The sequence below is a fragment of the Oryctolagus cuniculus genome, chromosome 11 (assembly GCF_964237555.1).
Source record: "Oryctolagus cuniculus chromosome 11, mOryCun1.1, whole genome shotgun sequence".
Taxonomy (NCBI): domain Eukaryota; kingdom Metazoa; phylum Chordata; class Mammalia; order Lagomorpha; family Leporidae; genus Oryctolagus; species Oryctolagus cuniculus.
The window spans coordinates 295,016-311,587 of NC_091442.1; the positions used below are offsets into that span (position 1 = coordinate 295,016).

The 16,572-nt window shown below is 65.5% G+C and overlaps 1 protein-coding gene across 1 annotated transcript in view; it reads left to right on the forward strand.

The window, feature by feature from the left end:
- The first annotated feature begins 7,655 nt into the window (after positions 1-7,655).
- ZBTB46 (zinc finger and BTB domain containing 46) overlaps positions 7,656-16,572 on the forward strand; it is a 33,673-nt gene continuing 24,756 nt past the window's right edge. Inside the window, exon 1 of the mRNA XM_051829108.2 lies at positions 7,656-7,815. The gene's annotated coding sequence lies outside the window, so the exon portion shown is untranslated. The remainder of the gene's footprint in view (positions 7,816-16,572) is intronic.

Here is a 16,572-nt window from a genome sequence, read left to right on the forward strand (position 1 = left end):
TGCAGAGCCCCCAGGCCTCGCGGAGGGTGCCACACACAGGTCCCACAGGCTGGCAGGCGCCCATGCAGGTGGCTGTGGGTCCCCCAGGACCCTAAGCCCAGCTCCCCCCACACTGAGCTCCCCAGCTTCTGGGCCTTGGGCTGGGGTCCCCTGCAAGGAGGGGCAGGGGGCCTGTGCACACACGCGTGCGCACACACACACACACACACACACCCCACAGAGCCAGGCGTGCCCAGAGGAGGCGCCCAGGGACGCAGACCCACGCCCAGCCTTCCTTCCTCAGGAAAACCTGGGGCCTGATAAGGCCTGCAGCCTCTGGTTTTCAAAACCACCCCGGGAGCAGCACGGCCCCAGGGGGGCAGCACGCAGCTGGGGTCAGGGGTCCTGGACTCACGCACCCCATGCCCTGAGCTGCAGCAGGCGTGCCCAGGTGGGGAGGGGTCCTGCCGGCGGCCCCAGCCGTGGGCACAGTGTCCTCCCAGTGCCGGCCTGGGCCAAGGTCCCCGTGCTCTGCTGGGGTGGACCCTGGGGGCCAGATGGTCGCCTCAGTTCCCCCACTGCCCCACGTGGCTCCGAGCCTAGGAGCTGGCCCTCTCCTCCAGCATGGCCTCCCTGAGTCCCCGGCCCAGCCCCAGCAGGAAGGCCACGGCCTCCCTGAGCCCCCGGCCCAGCCCCAGCAGGAAGGCCACGGCCTCCCTGAGCCCCCGGCCCAGCCCCAGCAGGAAGGCCACGGCCTCCCTGAGCCCCCGGCCCAGCCCCAGCAGGAAGGCCACGGCCCTCACAGAAACAAATCACAGTGGAAGCTGAGGCTCCTGGTTCCTCACCGCACCCCCTCCCACACTGGCTCCGGGCTTCCGCGTGACGATGACGCCCACGGGAAGATTCCTGGGCTCCGGCTCTGGGAGGTCCTCAGGCTCAGACAGCCGGGAAAACAGGGGTCCCGCCCCCCCCACAAGGTGGCTGGTGGTGCGGCCAGTGCTGGTCAGCACGGCCCCCGGGCCTCACGCGTGGGAGCACAGAGGATGGCGAGTGGGGCGGGGGAGCTCAGGCCAGGGGCTGCGTCTGGGCCCATGGGGCCCTGGGCCGGGGGTGGGGCTGCTTCTTGTTGGAGTGGGGCTGCGGTGAGCCTTCCGGGAAGGCTGGGAAGCACCAGGCAGATGGGAGTGGGGAAAGCACTCCGAGTTGGGGGAACAGCGGTGCCAAGGCCCTGAGTGGGTGAAGCGCTGGCTGGACTTGATCTGGAGGCTGCGTCCCTCGCCTGGCACGGGAAGGGCAGGCACGGGGCGCGTGCTTCATGAGAGTGGCAGCAGGTGCGGTTCAGAGCATGGGTGGTAGGGCCATTCGGGCAGGCTGGCGGGCAGGGCACAGGGCTGCTGGACCCAAGGACGGGGAGGGGTGGTCCTCCATCTTCAGATGCTCCCTTCCCCCTTCAGCTGGTGCTGGCCGAGTGCGGGGGGGATGTGGAGTTGAGCTGTGTGGGGCTCCAGGGAGGGGACGTTACCAGCAAGAGCAGAAGGGGCTGGTCCTGCCTGGCCAGGGCTGGACTCGCCTGCCCCATCTCGATGGGGACCCAGGGCCCCCAGAGCAGGCCCTGGTGCCCCAACCCTCAGCTGAGATGGGCAGAGCGTCCTGGGCCAGCTTCCGCCTGGACTGTGTCACTGGGATTCCAGCCTCCGGGAGCAGCTCGCGAGGACCCACTGGGGGCCAGGTGTCCTGAGGACACTGGGAAGGGGGAGAGGCACCCCAGGGCCTCCCGGGGACCCTCACCACATGGCTGCTCCTGGCTGCTCCCCAGCCCTCCCCAGTCCCACGATAGCCTGTCTTTCTCCCATGGGCAGCTGGGCACCCGTGTGGCCCCGCACCTGTGCCTCATCCATCACCCACTGCCCAGTGGAAAGGTGGCACCAGCCTCTGGCTTTGCCTTGGTTTCCCTTCTCTGCTCGGTGCCCGGGCATCTCCACCTGCCCTGGTTGGAGTGAGGGGGCCACTGTCTCAAAGGCCAGGTAAGAAGCCCGGGAGCCCAGTGTGGCCGTCAGAGGCTACTTTGTTCACATGGGCCCCAACACGCACGCCTGGGCAGAGTCCATGGGAGGCACTCCCTGCCCTTGGCCATCACACGGCCACGGCCCCCTGGAAGCTGCCCTGAGCCTCCCGTCCTGAGACCTGGCTGTACGCTCCACCTGGGGATGGAGGCCCCTCCAGGGCCGGATGGGGTCATACCCAGGGTCCAGAGCTGGGCCTGGCTCCCACGGACAGCTCTGGGCATGTGGGGGAGAGAGAAGTGAACTCAAGTGCGCACAGCACACGCGTGAACGATCACCCACCCACATGTGGCACACACGGGCTCACGTGGACTCAGTCACACACACATGAACAAGAACACGGACTGTGTAAGCGCTTGGGCAGAGGCTCGCGGGCGCTGTCGTGAGAAATGGCAGACGAGCTTTGTGTTCATTCGTTTTCAAGTTTTTAAAATTTTTGACTGAGGTTTTTATATTTCAAATGTTTATTTGTCTTCATCTACTTGAAAGGCAGAGAGACAGGGACACATCTTCCATCCACCGGTTCACCCCCACAATGCCCACAATGGCTGGGGCTGGGCTGGGGGAAGCCAGGTCTCCCCGTGGGTGGTGGGAGGGAAGTGGCCCCTGCCATGGGACGCGGGTGTTGTGGGCTCAGCCTGCTGCGCCCCAAGCGCACCCCGCCTGCAGCTTTGAAACGGGGCTCCACTGAGAACAGGGGAACAGTAATGGGGCGATGGGGAGATGGGAAGTTCCAGAAGGGGTGACGGAAGACGAGTGGTTTGACAGCACAGGCTGGGACAGAGCAATCTTGGGCAGCGTAACTGGGGCTGCACGGCAGGCACAGCCAGGCTGAAGTGTGTGAACCTCAATGGCACCCAGCAAGACCTCTGATTGCCGGCCCACGACTCTCAGGCCACGACACACAGGCTGAGGCAGATGGGGACGCAGGCCACAACACATAGGCCAGGACACACAGGCCAGGGCAGATGGGGCCAGCCAGCCCCTGAGCACACAGGTCCACAACACACAGGTAGCTCCTTCGCCCTGGGCCACAGCTCACGAGGGGCTCAGCACGGGGCAGAGCCTCTGGACCCGAATCCCCAGGCCCTGAAACCGAACCTGAGAGCCTGGGCTGGACCTGGCTGCCCAGCTTCCTGACCCCTGGCTTAAAGGTTGTTTCATGCTGCATTTTTCCTTCTGAAAATACATCCTTGAGGCTGGCGCTGTGGCGTAGCAGGTAAAGCTGCCACCTGCAGTGCAGGCACCCATATGATTGCCAGGTCAAGTCTGGCTGGTCCACTTCCAATTCAGCCCTCTACATGGCCTGGAAAGCAGTAGAAGATGGCCCAAGTCTTTGGGCCCCTGTACCTGCGTGGGAGACCTGGAAGAAGCTCCTGGCTCCTGGCTTCAGATTGGTGGAGCTCTGGCCATTCTGGCTATCTGGGGAGTGAACCAGAGGATGGGAGAACTTTCTCTCTCTGCCTCTGTCTCTCTGTAACTCTGCCTTTCAAATAAATAAATAAATCTTAAAAAAAAAAAAAAAACACTCTTGGCCGGTGCCATGGCTCAATAGGCTAATCCTCTGCCTGCAGCGCCGGCACCCTGGGTTCTAGTCCTGGTCGGGGCGCCGGATTCTGTCCCGGTTGCTCCTCTTCCAGGCCAGCTCTCTGCTGTGGCCAGGGAGTGCAGTGGAGGATGGCCCAAGTGCTTGGGCCCTGCACCCCATGGGAGACCAGGAGAAGCACCTGGCTCCTGGCTTTGGATCAGCGCAGTGCGCCGGCCACAGTGGCCATTGGGGGGTGAACCAACGGCGAAGGAAGACCTTTCTCTCTGTCTCTCTCTCTCACTGTCCATTCTGCCTGTCAAAAAGAAAAGAAAAGAAAAGAAAAAGAAAGAAAGAAATACACTCTTTATTTTGGAATAATTTTAGATCCAGAAAAGTTGCAAAGGGCAGGGCGACCCTGTGCACCTGTCACTCTTTCACTTCGTCTCTCTCTCTCAATTATTTGAGAGGCAGAGAGAGCTCTCATCCACTCACTGGGTTGCTCTCCAGCTGCTAGCAACAGCCAGGCTTGGGCCAGGCAAAGCTGGGAGCTGGGAGCTCCAAGCCAGGAGTCCCCGTGAGTGGCAGGAGCACACTTAGTGGAGCTGTCACTGGCGTCCCCCAGAGAGCTCCAGGGAGCTGGCGTCGGGGCTGGAGCTGTCTGCTGTGGGCGCTCTGATCCAGAATGCGATGTCCAAGCAAGGAGCGAGCAAGGGTGGACGCGGCTGGCAGAGCGTGGGGCTGGGGCTCTGCACTCCCACCGCGGGACCCCATCCCACGTCCCCACGTCACTCCCAGCCCACACGCTGGCACGGGAGGTGGAGCCGGGCAGCATGTTCCCTGCCTGCTCCCTCAGGGGGGCTCCTGGAGCCCATCAGGGACTCAGCAAGCCTGCCCTGCCTCCCCCCTTCCCCTGGCGCCAGCCAGACCCCAAAGGATGACACAGCTCCCACTGTCACCTCCACCGGGGAGAGCCACCTGCAGCGTGAGCCCTGGGAGGCTGTGGGCCCCTGGGGAGCAGAAGTCCCCGGCCGTGACGCTGCTCTGTGCTGGCCGAGATGGAATTACAGCCTTCAGCAAGGACAGACCCGCTGGCACCTGGTATGTGCCCAGGGCCACCTGGGGCTGGGGACAGACCCTGTGGGCTATGGGGGCTCCGTGCAGAGTGGGCTGGGGAACATCTCCAGACTTGGACTCGCCCAGGGCTACGGAGGGCAGGGGGATCCCTGGAGAGAACGGGGAGGGGGCCAGGTGCCCTGCTGACCTTGGCTTGGCCCCTCCCAGCACCCATGGTCAGACTGAGCTTTTCAAAGGCCCTTGGGGGCAAGGCCACAAGAAGTTGGTGGCTCCCCTCCACTGCCTGTCCCCCTCCCTGCCCTCTGACACCTGCTGTCCTCAGTACTGGGCCCTCAGAGCCCCCCCAACCCTCACCAGGCACACAGCAGGTGTGGCCAGGCCCTCCTGGTGGCAAAGCCAGCAGGGAGGAGTGCAGCCTCTCTGCCCCCGCCCGGGCTTAGGAAGGAAGGGTCGGCAGTCGGCAGTGGTGTTTGGGAGGATGGTTGGGGTGAGCGAGCACTTGGAATGGAGACGGGCGACAGTTGGCTGTGGCAGCTGGAGCGGCAGTTGGGGCTTGGCAGGGGCACAGGGCTGGAGGACAGTCGGGGTGGGGCAGCCATGGGATTGGCAGGAAGCCCCTGGCCCTGGAGCAGGTCTAGAGGGTGGTCTTGGGGCAGCCTGGGCAGTGGGGCGGGGCCAGCTGGCCCTGTCCCCAGCCAAGCTGTGCCCAGGAGGCCCACCTAGTGCACTGCCCCGGGTGTGGCTCTCTGCTGTAGCCTCAGGCCGGCCCCCAGTCCCCGCAGGCCCCAGGATGACTCTCGGTGGGTGGCTCCCGGGCAGCCTGGCGTCCTGAGCCTGCGCTGCCCTCTGCTCTCCTGGCCCGGGCTTCCAGCAGAGGCCTGCAGAGGGCAGGGACAGGCGCTGGGCCGCTCCCTGGGAGGGGGCTGGACTCCGAGGGCTGTTGCCATGGGGACGACCGAGCAACACCACTGGCTGGAGAATAAACAGGCAGGCTCCCTGGCCAGTGACTGAGACAAAGACCAGCTCAGGAGAACCCAGCCGGGGGTGGATGGGGAGAGGCTGCCTTCGAGGGAGCCGGGGTGGCCAAGGCGGGGGAGGTGGGGGGAGGGCTTCCCGGGGATGCGCGGGAGGAAGGAAGGAAGACAGAAGAGGTATTTGTTGTTTGTCTTTAATTTTCTTCCCATGGCTCCTCCCAGGCGGTCGCTCACAAAAGCACAGCCTAAGGACGGGGCAGGTCAGAGCTTGGGTGGGGACCTGGTCCTTCCCGGCCCCTCTGTCCCCTGAAGCCACGGTGGGGGGCAGGGCAGGTGAGCAGAGGCTGTGGGTTTAGCTGTGTCCCCGGGGCTGGGGTGGGGGCACCCTCTGAGGGGCTGCCGCCAGAAAGCATATCCCTGGCCCAGGCGGGTTCTGCACCTGGGCCCCCAGCCCTCCCCTCCCCCCAAATTCCTGGGCTCATCCCCCTGCAGGCCTCAGGGTGTTCCTTGGCCAGCGCCACACATGCTCACACAGGCGGCTGGGGTTAAATTCCCAGGGTGCTCACACCAGGCAACATGGACAAGCGTGCCCCTCGGGTCCACCCTCGCCTGGGGCAGCCGAGCCCCTGGGGAGCTGCTTGGTTGTCCGCAGGTTCAGGGGGACACCCAGGCGCAGGCATTCAGACCCCATCTGCACAGCAAGTCTGTGCTCCTGAGGGTGCTGACCCGGCAGCCAGCCGGACAGCCGAAGGCGGCGGCGGGGTCCAGGGGTCCAGGGCCCAGCCTCCTCCTCCCCCAGGTCAGCTGGAAGGCTGCTGCTAAATGGTAAAGGGGTTATTAGCCCCCAGGGCAGTGGTGTGGGGTATCCTGTGGACTGGCCTCCCTCTCTGCGTTTGACCACAGCCTGGCGGTGCCAGGGGAGCCCGCGATGGTGCGCGAACTGGTCAGGGCCTCTGCACCCCACCACCCGTGCTGCACTCCAGAAGGGGAAGGGTCTTGGCCGCAGCGCGGCACCATGGCTGCAGACTGCGGGGAGGCACCTTCCCAGTGCTGTTCTGTTCTTCCAGGGTGGCTGTGGGCCCAGCCATTTCGGGAGAGCCTGGGGCCGTCTCTCAGGAAGGCAAGCTTCATGGGTCTCTGGGACAGGCTTGGGGGCTCCGGTCTTGCTCCCCGTGGTCGGATGCACCACCGGGATTCAGCAGACAACGGCGCCGTCCCTTCCAAGGGAGAGGCTCCATCGGCGCTTTTAGGCGTGGCTGTGCCCGGCCCCACAGGGGATAGGTGCGCACCGCAGGGGAGAAAGGATGACCTCGCCGCCTTCTCCCGGGGCCGCGAACGCCTGCCCAGCACAGGAACCCCCCCAGGTCGCTGGGCCGACTGCGTGCTCCCCTCCCTCTGCCGGCGTGCCAGAGCCCAGGTTTGGACGCGCAAGGGGCGAGGGCGGGCGCACCGGGGCGGGCGAGGAGCAGCCGGGAGCGCTGACCCGCCCGGCCTGAGCCCCGCACGGCCGCGCGCCAGCCCAGCAGGCGCCGCTCAGCCCAGCGCCCCGGCTCGACGGCGCGGGCGCCCGCGCAGCGCGTCCCGGGCTAGACGCGAAGTGGCGAAGTTTGCGGGACGCGCACAGCAAATCGGCGCGGCGGGCGCGGGGCCGTCGGCGGGAGACAGTGGGCGCGGCGCCGCGCGTGGAGGGTCCGGCCGATGCCCCTCCCGTCGGGGCGCCCCGCCACCCGGAGCGCGCAGCCCGGACCACCGCCCGCGGCACCAAGCGCCGGCCGGGGGAGGGGGGCTTCCCACAATGCGCCGCGAGCGCGGCCCGCACTTCCGCTGTCCGGCCGGGGGGGCGAGCGCCGCCGCCGCCGCCGCGCGGCCCCTCCCGCACTCGCCGCGCCGAGCCGGGCCGCGGGGGCGGGGCCGGGGCGGCGGCCGCGGCCGGGGGCGGCGCGGGCCAATCAGCGGCAGCCGGGCGCGCGCCGGGGGCGGGGTCGGGGTCCGCGGGCGGGGCGCGCGCGCGGGGCCGGGGTTGGAGCGGGCGCGGGGGCGCGCGCCGGCCTGACGGACGGACGGACGGACGCGCGGGGGCGGCGAGGCGCGGCGCAGCTCGGACCCGCCGGACGCAGCGCTCGCCCAGCGGCCGCGGCCACCCCCGCGCCGGTGCGGCGGCCGCGGCGCCCGCTGCCCGCGCCCCATGGGGTCCCAGGTAAGCGGCGCCGCTCATTGTCCGCGCGGCCCGCGGCGCGGCCGGAGGGGCCGGGGCCGCCGCCCACCGAGCGCGCCCCCGCCCCGGCCCTCGAGGGCGCCCTCCGGGAGGCGGCTGCCGCGACCCCGGCCCGGCCCTGTCGCCCAGCCCCGGAGGCGCGGGGCGGGGCGGCGGCGGCGGGGGGCCCCGGCCACGGCACCTCCCGCGCGGCCGCGGCCGCGGTCCCTCCCCCGTGCCCTGGGCGCGGGGAATTTTCCGGCTGGGAATTTCTGCTGCGTCAACGCCCGGCGCCGGGAGGCGGCCGGGGGCGTCCGGAGCCCCCCGCCCGCGCCGCGCCCGGACGCGTCCGCGCCGACTTTGCCCGGAGCGGGCGCTGCAGGCGGGGGCGCCCCGCGGCCGGGTCATTGTCTCCCCGGGAGCCGGCGCCGGCCCCGAGTCCGCTCCCCTGCGGGCCGCGTCTTTGTTCCTGACGAACCGACGCGTCCGAGACCCCGGGCGGCGCGGCCGGCTCCGACAGCCCCGTCCTGGTGGCGAGGGGCTTCCCGCGCGCGGCGGGGCCGGCTCCCAGGGTCCCGGCGCCGGGCCGGGCACAGGGAGCGACCGGCTGCGCGCAGCGCAGAAATAGAAACAAAAGAAAGTTTGCGGTGCTCGGCGGCTTCCCCGGCCGTGCCCCCGCACCGCAGCCCCGGCAACTCGCGAGACGCTGTGCCCCGCATTGTTCCAGGGGAGCGCGGCGGGGCGCCGACACCTGTGCGCTCCCGCCGGGGGCTTGCGGCCGGCGCCGCCGCCGCGCGTGGGACCGGCCCCTGCATCCGATTCTCGGGACGGCGAACTTTGGGGCCTCTGGCCGTGCCCCGGGAGCCCTGGCGGGGACGGGACCGGGGGTCGCGGGGGCCACCGCCAGGTGCGAGGGTGAGCGCGCGCCGTGGGGTCTGGAGCTTCAATCCGGTGCGGGGCCGGCTCAGTGCCGCCCCTCGCCGAGGCTGTCGCGGGCGTATTTGCGTGCCGCGCGGGTGCGAGCGTTTCTGTGCGTTGCCGCCGCGTCCGCTCGGACCTCGGCCGCTCTCCCCGCCGCGCAGGGCCCCGCGCACGCTCTGGGCCCCGCTCGGCTCGCGGCAAGGCGGAAGCCCCGGAGCGGGCACGGGGCTTGGCTTAGGTGAGGCGCCTGCAGCCCGCGCCGGGGCACCTGGAGCCGGGTTCCCACCTGTGGCTCCTCACTCCGTCCCGCCGTCGCGGAGCCGGCTCAGGTTGTCCCAGGCCTTGGTCGAGTGCCAGCCCCGGCCTCCGCGGGGGGGTGGGGGGTGTCTCTGCCTGTCTCTGTCTTTGCACCAAGAGGGGTGCCCCGCGGTGGGGAGCCGGCTTGGCAGTCGAGGCCGGCTCCCGCGGGCTTGAATTGGGCCAGTGTGTCCCCACGGCCTGCGTTTCTGGGGCAGTCGCCTGGGTCTCCGGCTCTGTTCTCCACGCGAGGCCGCAGACTGGCCTCTGAGGGCCGCCGAGACCCACTTAGAGGTTCGCTGATGAACTTGAGCTAATTCCTGGCTGCTGGGTTACCCGGCGGGGTGGGGGGAGTGGGGAGTTATGGAAGCTGCTGTCCCTCCCATTCGTGGCCGTTGGGGGGGCTCCCTGGCCTTGCCTGACCTGACTCACATCCGGCTCTGACTGTAACACGTGTCACCATGCAGGCTCCTGAGTGGCAGTGCGGGGTCAGGGGTCCCCGACGCTGTTCCCCGTCCCTGGGATCAGGACTTCTGATCTGAGCTGTGGCCTCCTGTGCTCTGACGGTGGACTTGGGCAGGGCGCTGGGATCATGGAGTGCGCTCCGGGGAGTGGTCCCCGTGCCCTCTTGTCTGGGCGCTCAGCTGGGGGTCGCCCCGCGGTGCTTTCCGCAGGTGGGAAAGGAGGCGGAGCCGGAACAGCCGGGTGCCGTGGTCTGGTTGAGGGGTGGCTTGGGTCAGGAATGACCGGCCTGCATGTCCTGGACAGTGGTGAGAGATGCTGTGGACATCCCCCAGGCCGGCTCTTGGCCTTGGTAGATGGACATTCTGTCTCTTACCTGCGACGGGTCTTCGGTGCCGCTGGGATGAGCACAGTTCCTGAAGAGGGTGGGTCCCTTGTGGCCCACGGGAAGGCAGAGGTGGTGAGATGTGCACCCAAGAACTCGGAGCAGTGTGAGGACCCCGGACAGGGAGGGGCCTCCGAGAGCCCCCGGGTGGCCTGAGGGCTCCACGGGGCAGCTGGCCGCGTGCTGCAGGGGGGGGTTGCCCGGGGTGCAGAGCATACGGCAGGGCAGCCGACCAGCGTGGAGAGGTGTGAGACAGGCTTCGTGCTCCGGCCCAGCCTCTGCTGGAAACCCCTCTTGGGCGTCCACACGCGAAGGCCACCTGCTGCTTTCTGGAGAAGCCCCACCCCCGCCCCGCCAAGGTGCCCCCGGGGTCCTGGATCTGCCCTGCTTCCTCTTCCAGCCGTGGGAGCTGGTGGACTCGGCACCAGAGATGCGAAAGACCCATGCCCAAGGCTGCCTCAGAAAGTGTGGAAAAGTGGTGTTGGCCTGTGAGTCGGTCTGGGGGCAGAAAGACCTCGCAGGGCCTCCTGGGAGAGCCCGTGGCCGGGCAGGCAGGCCCTGAACCCGCTGTCCCCGCGCTCAGCGTCAGAGCCCCTGCCTGCACGGGATCAGGTTGGTTTCGTGGCTTCCTCACCTCTCGTCTCTCTCCCCACCTGCTCCGAGGAACCTGAGGAGCCTTGCTGTCTGCCGACAGGGTGTGTGCAGGAGGCCGGGGGCTGGGAGGCCCTGCGTCCTGGCCATGCTTGGGGTGGGTGTCGGGACACCTGTGTCCTGTCCTGAATCACCTGGGTTTGGGTCCTGGCTCTGCTCCTGATCCAGCTCTCTGCTAATGCGTCTGGGGGAGTAGTAGCAGATGGCTCAAGTGCTTGGGCCCCTGCACCCATATGGGAGACTCGGATGGAGCTCCTGGCTTCTTCCTGACCCAGCCCTGGCTGTTGTGGCCATTTGGGGAGTGTGGATGGAAGACCTCTCTCTGTCACTCCCTCTCTGTCCTCTGACTTTCAGAGGCACAGCAACCAGGAGAGAGGCAAGCAGAGGCAGGAATCTTCCATCCACTGGTTCACCCCCAGTTGCCTGCAGTAGCTGGAACTGGGCCAGGCTGAATTCCATGAGGCTCCTCTGTGTGTGAGTGGCAGGGACTCAAATACTCCAACTGTCACCTGCTGCCTCCCAGGGTGCCCATCAGCAGAAGCTGAGCAGCTGGCACCAGAACCAGGCCGTGATATCAGACACTGGTGTCCCCGGAGGCGGCTGAACCTGCTGTGCCATGATGCCTGCCCTGTTACTTTTTTAGAATGATTTATTTTATTTAGTTGAGAGGCAGAGTTACGGAGAGAGGGAGAGACAGAGAGAGAAAAAGAGACAGAGAGATCTGATCTTCCATCCCTAGTTCATCCTCCAAATGGCTGCAATAGCCAGGCCTGGGCCAGTCTGAAGCCAGGAGCTGCATCCAGTCCCCAAATGGGAGCAGGGGCCCAAGCCCTTGGACCATCTTCTGCTGCCCTCCCAGGCACATTAGCAGGCAGCCGGGGCTTGAAGCTGTGCCCACGTGGGATGCTTCACCCGCTGGCTGTCCCGTGGCTGTTTCTGCCCGGTGTGGAGGAAGATGGGTGGCTCTGGTCTCTGAGGCTTCGTGGCTGGGAGAGGCCCAGCCAGGGATGGAGCAGAGCTGGAGCCGCAGGTGTCGAGGTCTCCAGTGCCCGGGGCGGGGCGTGGGGTCAGGGTCTGCGTGGGGGAGGGGCAGACACGGTGCTGCCGACAGTCGCTTCCTTTTGTCCTTGTGTCCTGCTGAGGCCCCATCGGCAGGTGCGGGGTTAGGACGCCCACGGATGGGTGCCCTGTACCTGCCTCGGTGCATGCCTGCTGTCACCTCTCCTGGCCACTGGGGCCTGGACGGTGATGACCAGTCATCCAGCCAGCCTGTCTGTGGCCAGCAGCGCTCCTGTCCAGTGGACAACACCTGGGCAGGCAGTGCTGTGGCTTCTGCCCCAGGGTCACACCTGGGGTCTCAGCCTTAACTCTGCCCATGGCAGCGAGGGAGCTTCCTCACACAGCAGCATTCCAGGCACCTGGGAGGGTCACGGGGAAGCCAGGGCCAGCGGCCACCGGCTCAGTTCCCAGGTGGCGTGTGGTACAGCTGTGAACCTGCAGGTTCGATGCCCGTGTCACACACGGGGGCCTGGGTTTGATTCCTGGCTCCTGCTCCTGACTTGAGCTTCCTGCTGTGTGCACTTGGTCCCTGCTGCCGACGTGGGAGCACTGGATGCAGCTCCTGGCTCCCAGAGGGGGCCTGGCCCAGCGTGGCGACTCTGAGCACAGGTGAACGTGAGCTGCTCACTTCCCGCCCAGCTCCCTGTTCCTGCGTCTAGGAGACAGTGGGTGATGGCCCAGTGGTCACATGGGACCTGGGCGGAGTCTGGGCCCCTGGCTGCTGTAGGCGTCCGGGGAGTGCACCAGCGGGTGGAGACCCCTCTGTGTCTCCCTCTCTCCCTGTCCCTTTGCCTTTCAAACAAACAAGCAAGCAGATCTTCAGAAACAGAAGCAAAACTGCAACAGTGGGAACTGATGACAGTGGGGACACCAGGCCCTGAGCAGTGCCCAGGCCTTGGGGCCGGCGATCGCACAGCAGCCAAGCCGGCCTAGGGAGCCCCTGCCTGGGCGCCGGCTCTCGCTGCCTGTGAACCTGTACCACACGGGAGGACTGGGTTGCGTCCCCGGCTGAAGCCTGGCCGTCTGGGTGTGTGACCAGTGGACCGGGGTGAGTGAGCTCTGTCTCCATGAAGGAAAGCTGTCGGGGGCCGGCACTGGGGGGTAGTGGGAAAAGCCACTGCCTGCAGCGCCGGCATCCATGTGGGCGCCGGTTCAAGTCCCGGCTGCTCCACTTCCAATCCAGCTCTCTGCTATGGCCTGGGAAAGCAGTGGAAGATGGCCAGTCCTTGGCCCCTGCACCCGGAAGAAGCTCCTGGCTCCTGGCTTCGGATTGGCTCAGCTCCAGCTGTTGCGGCCAAATGGGGAGTGCACCAGTGGATGGAGACCTCTCTCTCTTTCTCTCTCTGTAACTCTGACTTTGAAATAAAGCAATCTTTTTTTTTTTTTTTTAAAGATTTATTTATTTACTTGAAAGAAGGAGAGGCGGCGGGAGGGAGGGAGAGAGGGAGGGAGGTCTCCATCTGCTCCCCAATTGGCCGCAATAGCCGGAGCTGAGCCAATCTGAAGCCAGGAGCCAGAAACTTCTTTCACATCTCCCATGTGGGGGTCCAAGGGCTTGGGCCATCTTCTGTTCTTTCCCAGGCCAGAGCAGAGAGCTGGATCAGAAGTGGAGCAGCTGGGGCTCAAACCGGTATCCGTAGGGGATGCTGGCACTGCATGGTGGCTTTACCTGCTATGTCGCAGCGCTGGCCCCAATAAATAAATCTTAAAAAAAAAAAAAAAAGAAATAGCTGTCTTGTTAAATTTGGAGCCACGGCCCGTGGGGCTTGGTGGCACTGCTGCTCGTCCCCCTGTAGCCTGAGGGGTGCGGCGGGGCCCAGGACATCGCGTCCTTGCCCACTGCTGAGGCCCAGGACCCCCGAGGGTCTCAGACATCGCGTCCTCGCCCACTGCTGAGGCCCAGGGCCCCTGAGGGTCTCAGACATCGCGTCCTCGCCCACTGCTGAGGCCCAGGGGCCCTGAGGGTCTGCGGAGACGTCGCGTCCTCACCCACTGGGGGCCCGCTCTGAGGGCAGCCCCTCCAGGCCTGGCCTGGGAGCCGTGGTCTGCACGCCCCTCCCCTGGTGTCCCCATCTCTTAATTACACATTTTCTTGATTTTGTGAAAGCCATGCCCTTTTGCAGAACATAATTCTGTTTTTAAAAACATTTTGGGGCCAGCATCGCGGCACAGCAGGTTTAGCCACCTCCTGCAACGCCCACATCCCGTGTTGGAGCACCTGTTTGAGTCCTGGCTGCTCTGCCTCTGATCCAGCTCCCTGCTAATGGCTGGGAGGCAGCAGAAAGTGGCCTGGGTGCTTGTACCCCTGCACCTGTGTGGGAGGCCTGGCTGGAGTCTCTGGCTCCTGCCTTTGGCCTGGCCCAGCCCTGGCTGTTGTGGGCATTTGGGGAGTGAACCAGCAGATGGGAGATTGTGCTGTCACTCTTCAAATAATTAATTTTTTTTAATTCTTATTTTTAAATATTTATGTATGTATTTGAAAGGCAGAGTTACAGAGATGGAGAAGCAGAGAAAGAGAGCTTCCACCTGCTGGCTCACTCCCCAGATGACTGCAACAGCTGGGGCTGGGCCAGGCCACAGCCAGGAGCTCCATCCGGGCCTCCCATGTGAGTGCCGTCTTCCGCCTCCTTCCCAGGCCACAGCAGGGAGCCGGATTGGAAGCAGAGCAGCCGGGACTCGCACCCAGGGCTGCTTTGAATTGCCGGTGCTGCGGGTGGAGGCCTCACCACGGCACCAGCCCCCAAGACATTTTTTGACCCAAGAGAAATGTCTCAAGTCGCTGAATGTAATGGATTCTCACTTGGTTTTTACTAAAACGCAAACTAGATTACCTTTGCTTCTCTTTTCTATTTTTGGTGGGAAAGCGGGTGTGTAATTCACCTGAACTAAGGTTTTCGTATTAGCGAGAGTTTTGTGCTACTTTAGTCGGCTGTACTGAAACCCTGTCTTGATATTTGGAAGATCATTTCTTTTGAGTATTTCTTGAAAATTTTAATTACTTTTATTTGAGAGACAGAGAGAGACAAACAGGCAGAGCTGTCCGTCCGCTGGTTCCCTCCCCAAATGCCCACAGTGGCTGGGGCTGGGCCAGGCCAAAGGCAGGAGCCAGGAGCTCCACCCAGGCCTCCTGTGTGGGCGGCAGGGCCGTCACCTGCTCTCTCCCAGGCGTGTGGGCCGGAGGCTGCGATTGTGGGATTGTGGCTTGGTGGACAGTGGGCGGAGCCGCCGCCTGTGGTGCTGGCAGGTGGGGGTGGGAGAGGAAGGCGGGGCCCTGGCCCTCTGGGTGTGGTACTGTGGACGGGGGCTCCTGGGGTAGGGAGGGGCCAAGTGCAGACTCCTCTGTGTCCTTGGGCCTTGCTTGCCCGTGCGCTGCCCGCCTGGTGTGGACCTGGTGGGCCTGGAAAGGGAGGGGAGGGGTCAGCTCCACGTTGCTGAGATGCTGTCAGGGCCTGCTTCTCTTTTCGTTTCTGCTCAGAATTTCTTTTTAAAAATATTCTTGAACTCATTTATTTGAAAGGCAGAGAGATGGAGGAAGAGGGGCCAGGGAGCGGAGGGGAGGACCAGTCACTCCCCAGATGCGGGCCGCAGCCCACGGCCTGGAGCCCTGAGCCTCCGGGCCTCCACACGGGTGGCAGGGACCTGAGTGCCTGCACCGCCGCCTGCTGCCCCCCAGTGCTCGCTGATGGCAGGGGCTGCACCCGGCGTCCCAGGCGGCGCCTGAGCCCATGTGCCCGTTGCCTCCGAGCGCCGGCACCTCCCGTGCCGGTCTCCTCGGCGCTGCTCCTGGGCTTTTGCACCACAGCCCTTTCCTAGCTGCCCATCAGGTGGGCTCTTTCGACCCTTTGCTGTCCAGTGCAGCTGTGCAGGCCCAGGCGGGCTGGGGTCCGAGGCAGGATTGCATTCCTGGCGCAGCCGGCTCGGGCCAGGAGCCCCACCAGCCTCGGCGGCGTGGCTCTGCCTGATCTCCGCTGGCTTTGGGGCTCGGGCTCTCCTGGAAATGTTTGCTCAGGACCCAGCGCCCCTCTCGTGGTTCCTTTGTGCCCAGTTCTACCGTTAGGCTAAGCTGAGCTGGCAGTCAGAGGAGAGGAGGCTGGGGTTGCCAGACCCCCACCCTGAGCCTGAAGGGGATGTGGGGCCAGTGCCCCAGCAGTGTCCCCAGGCCACGCAACCCCTGGTTCCAGATGACAGTGAAGGTCCAGGCGGCCAGTGTGGGTGCCGCTGGCCGGGACTGAGCCTGTGCAGGTATGTTGGAAGTATAAGTAGGTTACGTGCGTGTGTGTGTGTGTGTGTGTGTCAAAGAGCAGTGGAGAGAGGAAGAGGTCTTCCATCTGCCGGTTCACTCGCCAATGCCTGCAACAACTGGGGCTGGGCCAGGCCAAAGCCAAGACCGTCCAGGTCTCCCACGTGGGTATCAGGGACCCACCCCGGAGCCGTCACCTGTTGCCTCCCAGGTGCTTTGGAAGGAAGCTGGGTCCAAAGTGGAGCAGCCAGGGCTCCAGCCAGCACTCAGCATGGACTGCTGGCTTCTCAAACCACAGCTTAACCCGCGGTGCCACCGCGCGGCCCCGGCCTGTGCTTCTTGTGCCGCCACAAGCACTCAGACATGGAGCCCCCACCCCAGCCCGGAGCCGCCAGCGTCTTTCCCGGCTCCCGAGACGCCTGCTGGTCCCTGTCCTTTCTCATGAATCATGGCCTTCTCTCTCTTCCATTTTTATTTCTAAGAAAAATGCATTTATTTGAGAGAGTGAGAGCGAGCAGCGTCCATCTGCTAGTTCATTTTCCGAGTGCCCACATGGCTGGGGCTGGGCCAGCGCTGAAACAGAGCTGGGGACTCCATCCAGGTCTCCCACGTGGATGGCAGGGAGCAGGAGCCGAGCCAGGAGCCTCGCTGTGGGGCGTCTGACCGGTTTGGTCAGGCCCTGCCTTTGGGGTTCGGCAGCCCAGCCTGGTGCTCACAGAGGGCAGTCTCCCCCGGGAGCTGCAGG